Raw genomic sequence first — 11511 nt, 5'->3', positions numbered from 1 at the left:
ATAGCCTAGGGCACTAAACTATAAATTCGCTATAGGTAATTTCATGACATCCTCAACCGTAATTTAATTAATTAACAGGGTCTGATCGTAAAGTCGAAGATACTGTAACTAATTACGTTATACATACACTTGAATTGTATCTAAGGCAAAAACATATTACAATATTGCTAATGAGTTGGTGCAAAATATTGCGAAAGTGATTGGCCTGGATCTGTACTTATTGACTGGCCGCTATTAAGCATTTCACGACAGTAAAATTTCTTAAAAGTATTCTCATGACGCCAATTTGCTTTAGCTAGAATATCATTTATTGGATACTTTTCTATAAAATTAAGGGATGAAACTGCTGACCTGCAACTTCCAGAAGAAGCATTTATGCCAGCATCCAAAAGAGTTCGCTTTACCCAGCCACCTATAATTACTGCCGTTGCGGGTCTAAAGGGTTCCCTAGTTGTCATAAACAAATTTGTCTGAGAACCTCTAATTTCCTTAGTAACCTCTATTAATCTCCTTAACCAAAATACCGGATTTGTATTTCTATCTGGTGAGACACTAAGGGTCCAACTTGATTGCTGGTAAGATGTCGAGTCTGTCTTTGAACCAAACTTGGGGTGCAAAGTTATCGAATCAATATTATCCTCGTAGTGAGCTGGATCACAATGCAAAAGAGTTAAATCATGAACCCTACGTCCGGATGCTAATAAAAGAATTGTGGCTGTTCGCCTAGACACCTCGAAAAGACTGGTTAAATCTGGATCTGTTATTTTCAAAAATCGAATGACCAACCTTGCATCCCAAATTGGTAACTTTGGTGGTACAGGCTTAGCCAAGGAAATAGCTTTAATCATATGTTTAACTAGATTGTTAGATGAGATCTGAATGTTGGACAAAGTCTCACAAACAGAAGCTATGACAGATTTGTGAACAAGAATAGAACGATAAGCTAAACAATCTGTAAGACACAGTTTCGCCAAATATCTAGCTACATTTTCTGGTAAAGGTCGCCTAAAATCCAATTGATTTTGAATACACCACTGCGACCACTTGTTCCATATAGGTATATATGTCCTAAGAGTCGAAGCTCTCCAACATGTTGAAAGAAGCTGCTTCTCCTCTGGTGTCCAATCTCCTATCAGTACGTCCCACCCCAAATCAGCCAAGCTTCCAGATGAAGGCTTTGAACCTGTGCTGGTGGTCGGTTTGTCGATGTCTCTATTAATACAGTTTGCAGATTCTGTATCCTCATGGGACCTGCGAGGGCCCGTCTCTTTAGGTCGGGACGCCAAAATGTCTTCGTCCACTTGGGTGCTATTATGACGAACCTCCCTGTCGCAAAGTTGAGATGGTGCAGTACTCGGGGCATTAGAGATGGTGGTGGAAATATCCAGGCGAGGTCGCATTTCCAGTATCTGCTGAACGCGTCGTGATAGCACGCGTTCGAGTCTGACAAGTCGAGCGTAACATAGCTGGACACGACGTGAGCTCGTCGAGACGCGAAAAGGTCTATATCTGGCTCTCCCCAGCGGTCGAAAATCTTTACCGTTGCCATGCTTAACAGATGCCACTCCGAGTTGCCTCGATTTCGTGAGAGATGATCGGCCTCCGTATTGTATCGCCCCGGTAAGTGGTGAGGGATCAATACAACATTTAAGCTGTCTGTCAGGGCCAGAAGATCTTTTGTCAACCTTAGAAGCCTTGCTGACCTTGTTCCGCCCTCCTTCTTTATGTACGATACTACTGTCTGGTTGTCGCTTTGCAGTATTACCGTTGAATTTTTGAGAACTTGCTTCTGCGACGAAATAGCGGCTATCACAGCGTACATCTCTTTCATATTGCAATGCCATCTTTTCTGGTGCCTCTTCCACTTTCCTTGAAGGACTTCGTTGTTTACCCGAGCTCCCCAACAAGTATCTGAAGCATCCGTTATCACATAGTTTACAGGCATTCCCTTGCAGTGAATCGGCGATGTGCGATTGACATTGGCGAGCCACCACTTCAACTCTTCTTTTACGTCCTTTGTAAACAGGCTTGGGCAATCTACGGCCTTGGGCAGTAGATGACAGTTGCGCTGTAGCGTCCGGCAATGCAACCTTCCCCGTGGGGTGATGAAGGTTGCAAAGTTGAGCGTCCCTAAGAGGCGTTGCGCTTGCTTGAGAGACCAACTGCCAGCTGCTAAGCGAGTCATCAGGCATCGACGGATCTTGCTTAATTTGTCTGCTGGCAGACACTTTGTGTTGAGCTGTGTATCCCAGCAAATCCCTAGGAACTCCAGTCTCTTCGTTGGGACCAGAGTTGACTTTTCCATGTTGATGTGCCAGCCTAGAGTTAAGAGGAATTCCAACGCCACTTTTACATGTGCCTCCAGCGTCTTCCTGCATTGATTTACTATCATGAAATCGTCCAAATAGACGATGAGTCGTAAACCTTGATTGCGAAGCGTGTCGGCAATCCAGTTTGTGACCGATGCAAACATCTTTGGTGCTGCCGCCAAACCAAATGGGAGGCACGTCATCTGAAGCAATTGGCCTTTGTAACTGATGCGCAAAAAACATCGATGACGTGTCGCAATTGGTAGATGATAATAAGCCTGGCTGATGTCGAGCTTTGTCATCCAGTCGTTGGCTTGCAGAAATTTTGGCATTTTGTAGTGATGGAAAAGATGAAAAGGCGTGGGCTTGATAAATTGGTTTAGGGCTTTCAAATTGAAGATGACTCTGTTTTGTCCACTGTTCTTTGTTATTATGAACAGCGGGGATATGAAGGATGGAGTTAGAGGAGAAAACTCCAGAATTCCGTTTTTGATCATTGATTGAATCTCTGATGACATTTTTGTCGAAATCGGAGTCTGATATTTTTGCATGATATCGCTTGTAGGATAAACCAGTGTTGGGATCTGATTGAAAGGGATCAAAGTAGCCGAAATCAAAGTAAGAATAGCTTGGGGCGGGTTGAATCGGACCCAAGCCGGGCGGTATTGCGCTAGGCAACCCCCCGTAAAACTTCCCGAGTCATTTTTGTTTATATGCGAAGTTCTTTTGACCCCCCTTTTTGTTTTTAGCGCGTTGGTCGAAACTATTCTTTCCACGATTTCCGACTTGCTTTGTCTTAAATCGATTAGAGCGAAATAAATTATCTCGAGAATTGACGGTAATCGGAGATCTCTGACGCACTGGTGATTTTCTTACAGCTGGTTTCGATTTACATCCAATATTCTGTATTAACTTATCTACACCACCAACCTTTTGTAAATAGGTAGCTAAATCTTGCGGGTTAAACATATACTCTGCAGAAGGGGGAATCTTTTGTATGTCTTCACTTATATACTTCCCTTTTAACGAGGTGAGAAGTGCTCTTCTACGAGATTCTAAAATTTCTGAACGTTTACCGCAAATTATTTGCAAAATGTCGTGTGACACCGCCTTAAAGTCAGATTCGTTCCCGAACAAAAATCTTAATTTTTCGTTAATTGACGACGGTGATAATTTAGCATTTGGCCGCCTAGACCATTCTAATAAATACTTTAACGCATTGTTCAATAATTCGTTTTGTTCTAAAAATGCATTTGATAATGCAGCAAAACTTCGTTCGATCTGGTACAACTTTAATTGAGAACGATTCGACGAATCTTCTAAAAATCTCAGTTCTTCATTTACTTTTAAATTGGAAAATCCTGGAAAAGCCACATATTTTTTCTGGGTTTCAGAATAACGAACCGAATTCCAGTCAGAAGAGTTAAACCTTTGTAAGGTAGTTAAAACACTAAGACGTTCAGGATTGGGTTTAGGCATGGATTGTTCCTTAATCGATACATTAAGTTCAATTATATCATCTTCCATAGCAGGCTTACATGAAAAAGGATCTTCTACACTGTTTTGAGCCCCAGTGGAAACATTTGCAACATTGGGGGTAGCACTTGCATTTTTTTGTAAAACTTGGTAATTAGCATAAAACAGGTTATTTAAGTGACTCACTAATTGTTCGGAAAGTGTCTCAAACCTCTTGTCCATATCGTTGATTTCTTCACGCGAAACGCTGCCCGCATAGCGCCGGCGTCGCTTGCTACGCGGCTCGTCGCTGGCGCCTGAAGATGACGAAGATGCAGGCCTGGGGTTGCTCGATCGGGTTGAACCTTCCACTGGGCTAGATTCTACACACTCGCGATCGTCCGACTTTCTTTTGTGCACAGTTGAATTATCACACATTTTTACTTTATGTAGCGGGAATTACTTTATAAGATAGAAAATGCTATTTCTACTTAATTATAAGTCTTTTCAAACGACAACCGTTCAGTTTGGAAAACGACGCAACCATGACAAGATGGTGGCTTGCTGCCGGGCTCCTGAGTACTTTACAGGTCGGCCGCTAGAGGCGCTGGTATCACTACCGGAAGTCCAGCGCCAATGGAGGCACAAGGCGGCGAATGGCGGGAACAGTAGCGACACACCGGAAGGAATGGAGCGAGGTACTCTCAAAACGGACTTCGGACGTCGAAACGGAACACATAATAATATTTAATAGTGTTCCAAAACATTCCCTTAGATTTTTAGGAGTAAAAAGTTTCTCGTAATTAAAGAGTAATTTATTGTGTGAATGTTATTTTTTAATGTATTTAAATGTTAGTGTACATTTCTCGATGTTTTAAAAACTATATATTAGTCTATTCAAATATCTTGGCAGCCCAAAGTCATCTGGGCGCTGCGCAGTTCCCTCCCCCCCACTGCGCCACGCTAAGCATTATATGCTGCGCAGTAACTCGCGCGAATTATATTAAATTAAAAAAAATAGAAGGTATATACTTTTATAAGTATTTTGATGATTTATTGCAAAATGTGTTTTTATTTAATAAAAATAAAAAAATAAATATTGCTTTATGTTGAAATGTGCCAAAAATTATATTAAACTGTTTTTTGTTAATTTTTATTTCCTTAATCGTTGTTTTATTTTAATAAATTTTTAAGATCATTATTTTTTATAAGATGAGCCAAATTTTGTGTGTTTGTTTTGAGCCCCACCGTTAGTATCTAAATAATACTCAATATTAAATCGGATATTTTTGTGGCATTTTATTTATATTACTTTAGGGACAAAAGTTTTGTGTATGTTGAATATGAATTCATGTGATTATCTGTATTTTTTAACATTAATATATTTAATTTATTCATCCATTATTTTCATCATACCCAAGTTTTTTTTTTTTTTTAATTAATGTTGTTTTTATTATCACTATTACTTTTATGTTTATACTTAAAATGATAAAATTAAATCTGCTATAATTGAAAGTGCAAGATTTTTTTTAATATTAACGTCATGTAAGATATGTTCAATTGAATTACGCTTTAATTAATTTTGTGTGATATAATCGTTTTGAATTAAGCTATTTAAGTCGTGTTCGTGTTTTTGCAAAATAAGAGCAATATGTAGGCCTATTGTATTAAGTAAATTCTAATCTTGAAGTTAGTATTAGGTGAAAATCAGAACAAAAATCCGGAAACGTAAGAAATGGTTGTTGAAAACATATTTTTGCCCCTTTCATTGTATTTGAAAAAATTTAGATAACCGTATTTATTTATAAAGATGTATCGGCAGCAGGAGAAAAAAATTTGTAGTTTTATATCCCAGCAACAATAATGTAAATCTAGAATTCCACAGTACAAAAAGTTGATGTAACTTTCAAATTTCATTCAATGTTAATTTTATTGTAGGCTTCCACTGCCGCGGTACTTGTATTAAATATATATTGATATGAAAGGGATGGCAATTTGTTTTATTAAAGTGTCGGAGAACAGATTCAAGGTTCGTTGTATTATATATTAAAAAGTATGGATACATTTATCAATTTATGGCAACACCAAAGAACAAATGTTGTACATAGACAAATGTTTATCAACCATAGAGTAAGGTGTTAACGAAAACAAAACCATATCATTGTAGGTAGAATGTTGCTTAATTTGTAATATCTATTTTCTCGTCATATTTGTGTATGTGTGTGTGAAATTATAATATAAAAACACTGATTCTATAAATGGACTGGCTATAAGACGTAGTATTTTGTGCCTATTTCATTGTCACCATTGTGGCGCTGATTGTTGCGGTTCTTAGCGGTGGTGTGGATTCGAAACGTTACAAAGCAAGAGCTGTCATTTCCAAGCAATCGCTTATCCATTTATAAAGATCAGTGAATAAAAAAGATTAATAATTTAATAAAGTTGTCAAATAATAAAAATAAAATCTTTTATTTATTAATAAAAAGCGTAAAATAATCCTAATTTATATAACAAAAAATAATACACATTGAAATTTATTAAGGCTATTTATTTCATTCCTATAAAATAACATACCAAATGTCTCTTTTGTACAACATGATATCAAAAATGTACATCGTAATATAAATGTCGTGTTCAGGTAAATGTTACCTAACGCGCGAGTCTACAACATCGCTGTGTCACTTCCTTTATATTATTATAGTCCTCTCACGTCTCTAATCTCTGAATGTATAGACAATGTCAGATATATGTGACACTGTTAATGTCAAACAAATTTATTAAATTCATAAATAAAAAACATACACAAAGGTACAATAAAACTGAATTATTTAAAAGCTATTTTACACGATTTATAAGAACAAAAAATACAGTCGAACCTTGATAAATGGGAGTCATTTATCAAGGTTCGATACTCGATTTAGAAGCAACTACAAGCGATAAAAATATCAATATCCAGGTTCGACTGTAATTTACTTTTATAAATTTTTAATCTTAGACTTTCGGTTCAAAGTGATCTGAATCTTAATTCCAATCTATCTGACGTTATCCATACAAATTGTTCCTACAACTGTCCTGTAACATGAGTTTTCACTGGTGAAAACAAAAACATGGTTGTCTCTTTTACTATCTGTGTAAAAACTGAGATAATATGTTTCGCAGACATGTTTCATCAGTGAAAACTCACGGTATTGCTATACAAAATATCTACAATATACGAACATCAATTAATTGTTAAAAAGGATAAAATTTAAACCACATGAAGTCAGAACACAATAATTACGAAACATTGCACATTTATAAGATTTATTGAAAGTGACAACAAGCAACAATTTAACGTCATAATTTTAGATTTAGTTCAACCAGCAACGAAAGTGACAGAAGTTAGTGTTGCCAGATTACATCAAGTGTAAAAAAATGGGGAGTATTTTTTTCTTCTAAAGGCAAGAACAAATGTTGCGTTAAAGATAAGTTAAACATACGCAGATTAAAAATAATAATGCTGTTCTGATAATTTGTTCGTAACTCAACGAATTTTCAAATTTGTACTTTGTTCAATAGCAAACTAACACATACAATGCCAGGATTATGCAGTTAACTAGTCTCGTAGCATTGAAAGTGTTAAGACTGATCGAAGTAGATAATACTGGACTCGACTTTAAGATAAATTAGCAAGTGTTATTTTTTTAATATTAAACATGGCAACTATTCATTTCAATGGCAAATGCTTTAAATTATAAAAAAAATCGTTGAATTAAATAGAGATTGTATTAAATTTCTGAGACGTTTTCGATTTTTCAATATCATTACGCCAGCACTCATTTAATACCAAAAGCACCACACAAAGTAACCGAGCTCTCCTAATTTAAAAAATCCAGTGCAAATCTTAAATTACAACATATGTTATTGCGTTAATCGTTCCATTAAAAAAATACCTTAATATATAGATTAAATTACATTCATATTTAATACAAAAAAAACATGTGAAATCAACTATACATCAATTATAGTTAAAATAAATGTTATAAAATTATTTTTATTTAATTTTTTTTACACATAAAGACATTATTAGCAAAATATCAATCGAAATTTATTGCAATTTAAATCAAATTAACAATATTTAAGTTACTTATATAATTAATTGGACTATACCGGAGTTGAAACAATACAATTTCAAGGGTTAAATGTTACTAGAAAAGAATTCACAGGGAGATAATTACTAATTAGTCTGAACTCTTATAACTACAGAAATCAACATATAAATTACAATAACGTTCTATGTCTACATTCAGCTCGATTTATCATGAGATTTAGACAAAAAAATATTTTTTTTTACAACAGCGAATATTTTTTTAACTATGGCCATTTTATGTTTTCCGTATTGTTGTTTTTTTATGAGAATAAGAAAAAAAAATAGAAAAATAATGTTGTATTTCAAATATAAGTCCTAGTCCTAAAATTAAAAAAATATTTGCTAAAAAGTTAAGCTTTTTTTCAGAGAACTGTTATAATTTTTATAACTAAATAGATCTTGTTAAATGCACCAATATTTTAAGATGAACACAAAGTAAAAATCGAAAGAAAGCAATTTTTTTTTATTTTTTTTTTTTGCAACTTTTTTCTAAATCTCATGTTAAACCGAGTAGATTTGAGTTGTCAATGCTTATATATAAATGCCGTCTATGTAATACATTAATCCAAAGCCTTTGAACAACGAAACACCACGCAATGGACAAAACTTTAAAAGCAAAATGTACAGTCAGCTTCACAATACATGTATGAAAAAAAACTCAATAATATTTTATAAAATCACTCCATATTTATATAGAAATATACCTTTTTGTTAGAATTTTCAATTATAATTTAAAGATTTTGTCGTTTTTTTTAAATATATTTTACTTTATACAGTTTTCGATATATTTCATACATATATTTTTTCACTGACTGTCCGACGTGTGCACATATATGTACGTGAAAAATATACTGAAAATTTGTACCGTGAAGTGCAATGTGGGTAATTGACTTAATTTTTATATATTTTTATTTAATCTGTGCAAGTGTTCGAGATTGATTACATATAGACACATATAGCCTTATATATCTTTATATACTAGCCGTATTGTATAACTAGTAACTATATGTAGAAGTTATATACACCGGCATAGTCACTAAATAACAAACTAACATGTACATTACGAAAATAAATTTCGTCTATAATAAAAAAAAATCATGATTTTACAAAAAAAAACTCGAGTTATCCGATTTAAAGTTAATAAAAAAAATCTTATTTACACATCCGCTATAGAAACGACAATATATTGATTTTTTATCATAAAGGAAAAAAATAAACAATAAAAACCTTTTTGCTAAGCAACAAACAATAAATAAATGGCTTATGATTAGCCAAAGAGAATTAAAAGATAAATTATGTATACTGCTGTGTATTGATGTATGTTTTTTTATTTAAAAAAAATCCAAAAAAAAATGTGAGCCACTGCCCATTATTTTATCGCCAATAAGTAATTCGAACATAGAGCCGAATGTGCGTTACGAATACTAAAAAAAAATACATTACAGTCGATTTTTTTTTTCTCCAATCGCTTAATCAACTAATACTGAAAGCACCATTTTGTATTACCTAATTAATCGTATTAAATCGATTTTACACGAAATACATCGATTAAAATTTTGAATTTAACGCTTTTTCATTCGAAACCTTGAAACTGGTTACAACGCAGTTACATTTTTAAATATTCAAAGTCCAAAAATATAATGAAGTATAATTTGGGATTTTTTTTTAAGTTTTATAAAAAAAAACGAGCAAACAGCATAGATAGTAAACGAGATGTATCTTGTTACGTCCAATTGAACGTATTTGTACCATATCTTAACATCAGGTGGGATTTTCTTCAGCTTATTATTACTTTATGAATTTCCTTTATCGAAAGATTTTTTTACAAACACATTATCATTCCTTTCAATCTATTTATAATTTATGTTTCACTACAAGTATTTTTTCTGTGGAATTTAAAGGATAAAACAGAAATAATAATATTTAAACTTAAATTTGCGTTTTAAAATCGCGAGTTTTACCATCTGTAATAAAACGCCTTGTGTGTACTCTCTCTTATTATATACTGGACAAAATTAAATATATCATCAGTTAGTAGGAAGCTAATCATAAACAGTTGACATTTTATTGTCTGCTTCGTTTGAAAGCAGATTTTTTTTTCAATGGAGCACGATTTTTTGCAAATTGCAAAATTTTGTCGTATTTTTTTTTTCATTATTAATTAAATCATCTATACAACTAGGTAATACTGTGTGGATAATGTAACGTTTTAAAACGGAAGATAATTGAAAAAAAAATTAAAAAAACATATATTTTTTTTAAATAGCGATTTTTTATGTCAAAATAAAAAATATATTAGATATGTCTCTCTTGTATGCAAATCCCAAAAAAAACATCCCAACTCTTGAAGTAGGAACTACAATCATTTTTATAGACCGTCTCATTTTTTTTTTAGGAACGAGATATTTTTTGTACTGATTTTGTTGTCTTTTTTTTTCATTAAAAAAATGTTTCCTTGGATTTTGCAGTTTGATGTTTTAAGGATGCAAATCTTATTGTCATCGATATAATTTTGTTAAAAAAATACATATTAATAATAATATTATTTGTTATAAAAAATTGTTCGTTTATATGTAGTCAGTGAATTAAATAAAAGCAAAATTATGAAGATAGTTTAAGATTTTTAATGAATATTAGAAACATGTTTCTAACAAAATACTTTAATTAACGTAGTAATAAACTTTTGTATGTAAAATATATTTCTGAAGATAAAAAAAAATAAAATTAATAATCAAATATATATCAAACATAAGTCTTAAAGTCGCTGCCACAATAATATATTTTATTAGAAACATGTTTCTAATGAAATATAAATTGAATGTTTCTAATTAATTTTTTACATGTTTCATAATAACACAAATATAAAAAAAATATGGCCAACAAAAACGTTGATGGTGTAAAATTTAATAATTTATGTCATTTAAATAATCCATATGATTTTATGATTAATGTCTATGGTTTAAAAATGGCAACAAGCTCATCAGTTAATTAACAATATTATACAATATATAATACATACATTCAATACAATCAGGCACTAATTATAAACTAAATTCATATGTATTACTTATGTTGTTCATATCGATACAAACTTCATACATCACTACATGTGAAATAGTTTCATACATTTTTCGATACAATTTCATAGATATTTCATTTTCTCTTATAATAAAAAATATATTTACAACTCTGTACAATCGTACTGAGTAAAATCCAGTCGAATATTAAAATTCGTAATCACTTTCGAGTCGATTAATTATAAAAAAAAGTAAAAATAAAAAAAAAGTAAGCGGGAACTAGGGATGTACAACGGGAAACATGTAGAATATCGATAATGCGTTGTGCTCAATATTATGGACCAATTTTCGAGGGATATTCTAATTCTTTTTATGTACAAAAAACAATAGACATCGTGTCGATTGTTGCGTACATAAATCATCCCTAGCGGATACAAAGCGATCTTTGAATCTCCTCGACTGCAATCTCCCTAATTTATTTGATCCCAAGCGCGATATAAAAAGACATCGATCGATTATTTTATCGATAAACAAGAGACACCTAACGACTAAAACATCGATATTTTTACTATTTAAAAATAGAAACATTGATATTACATTT

The sequence above is a fragment of the Papilio machaon genome, chromosome 1 (assembly GCF_912999745.1).
Source record: "Papilio machaon chromosome 1, ilPapMach1.1, whole genome shotgun sequence".
In the NCBI taxonomy this organism is placed as follows: domain Eukaryota; kingdom Metazoa; phylum Arthropoda; class Insecta; order Lepidoptera; family Papilionidae; genus Papilio; species Papilio machaon.
The sequence above is the reverse complement of the archived record's forward strand: the minus strand, read 5'-3'. Positions refer to the sequence as shown.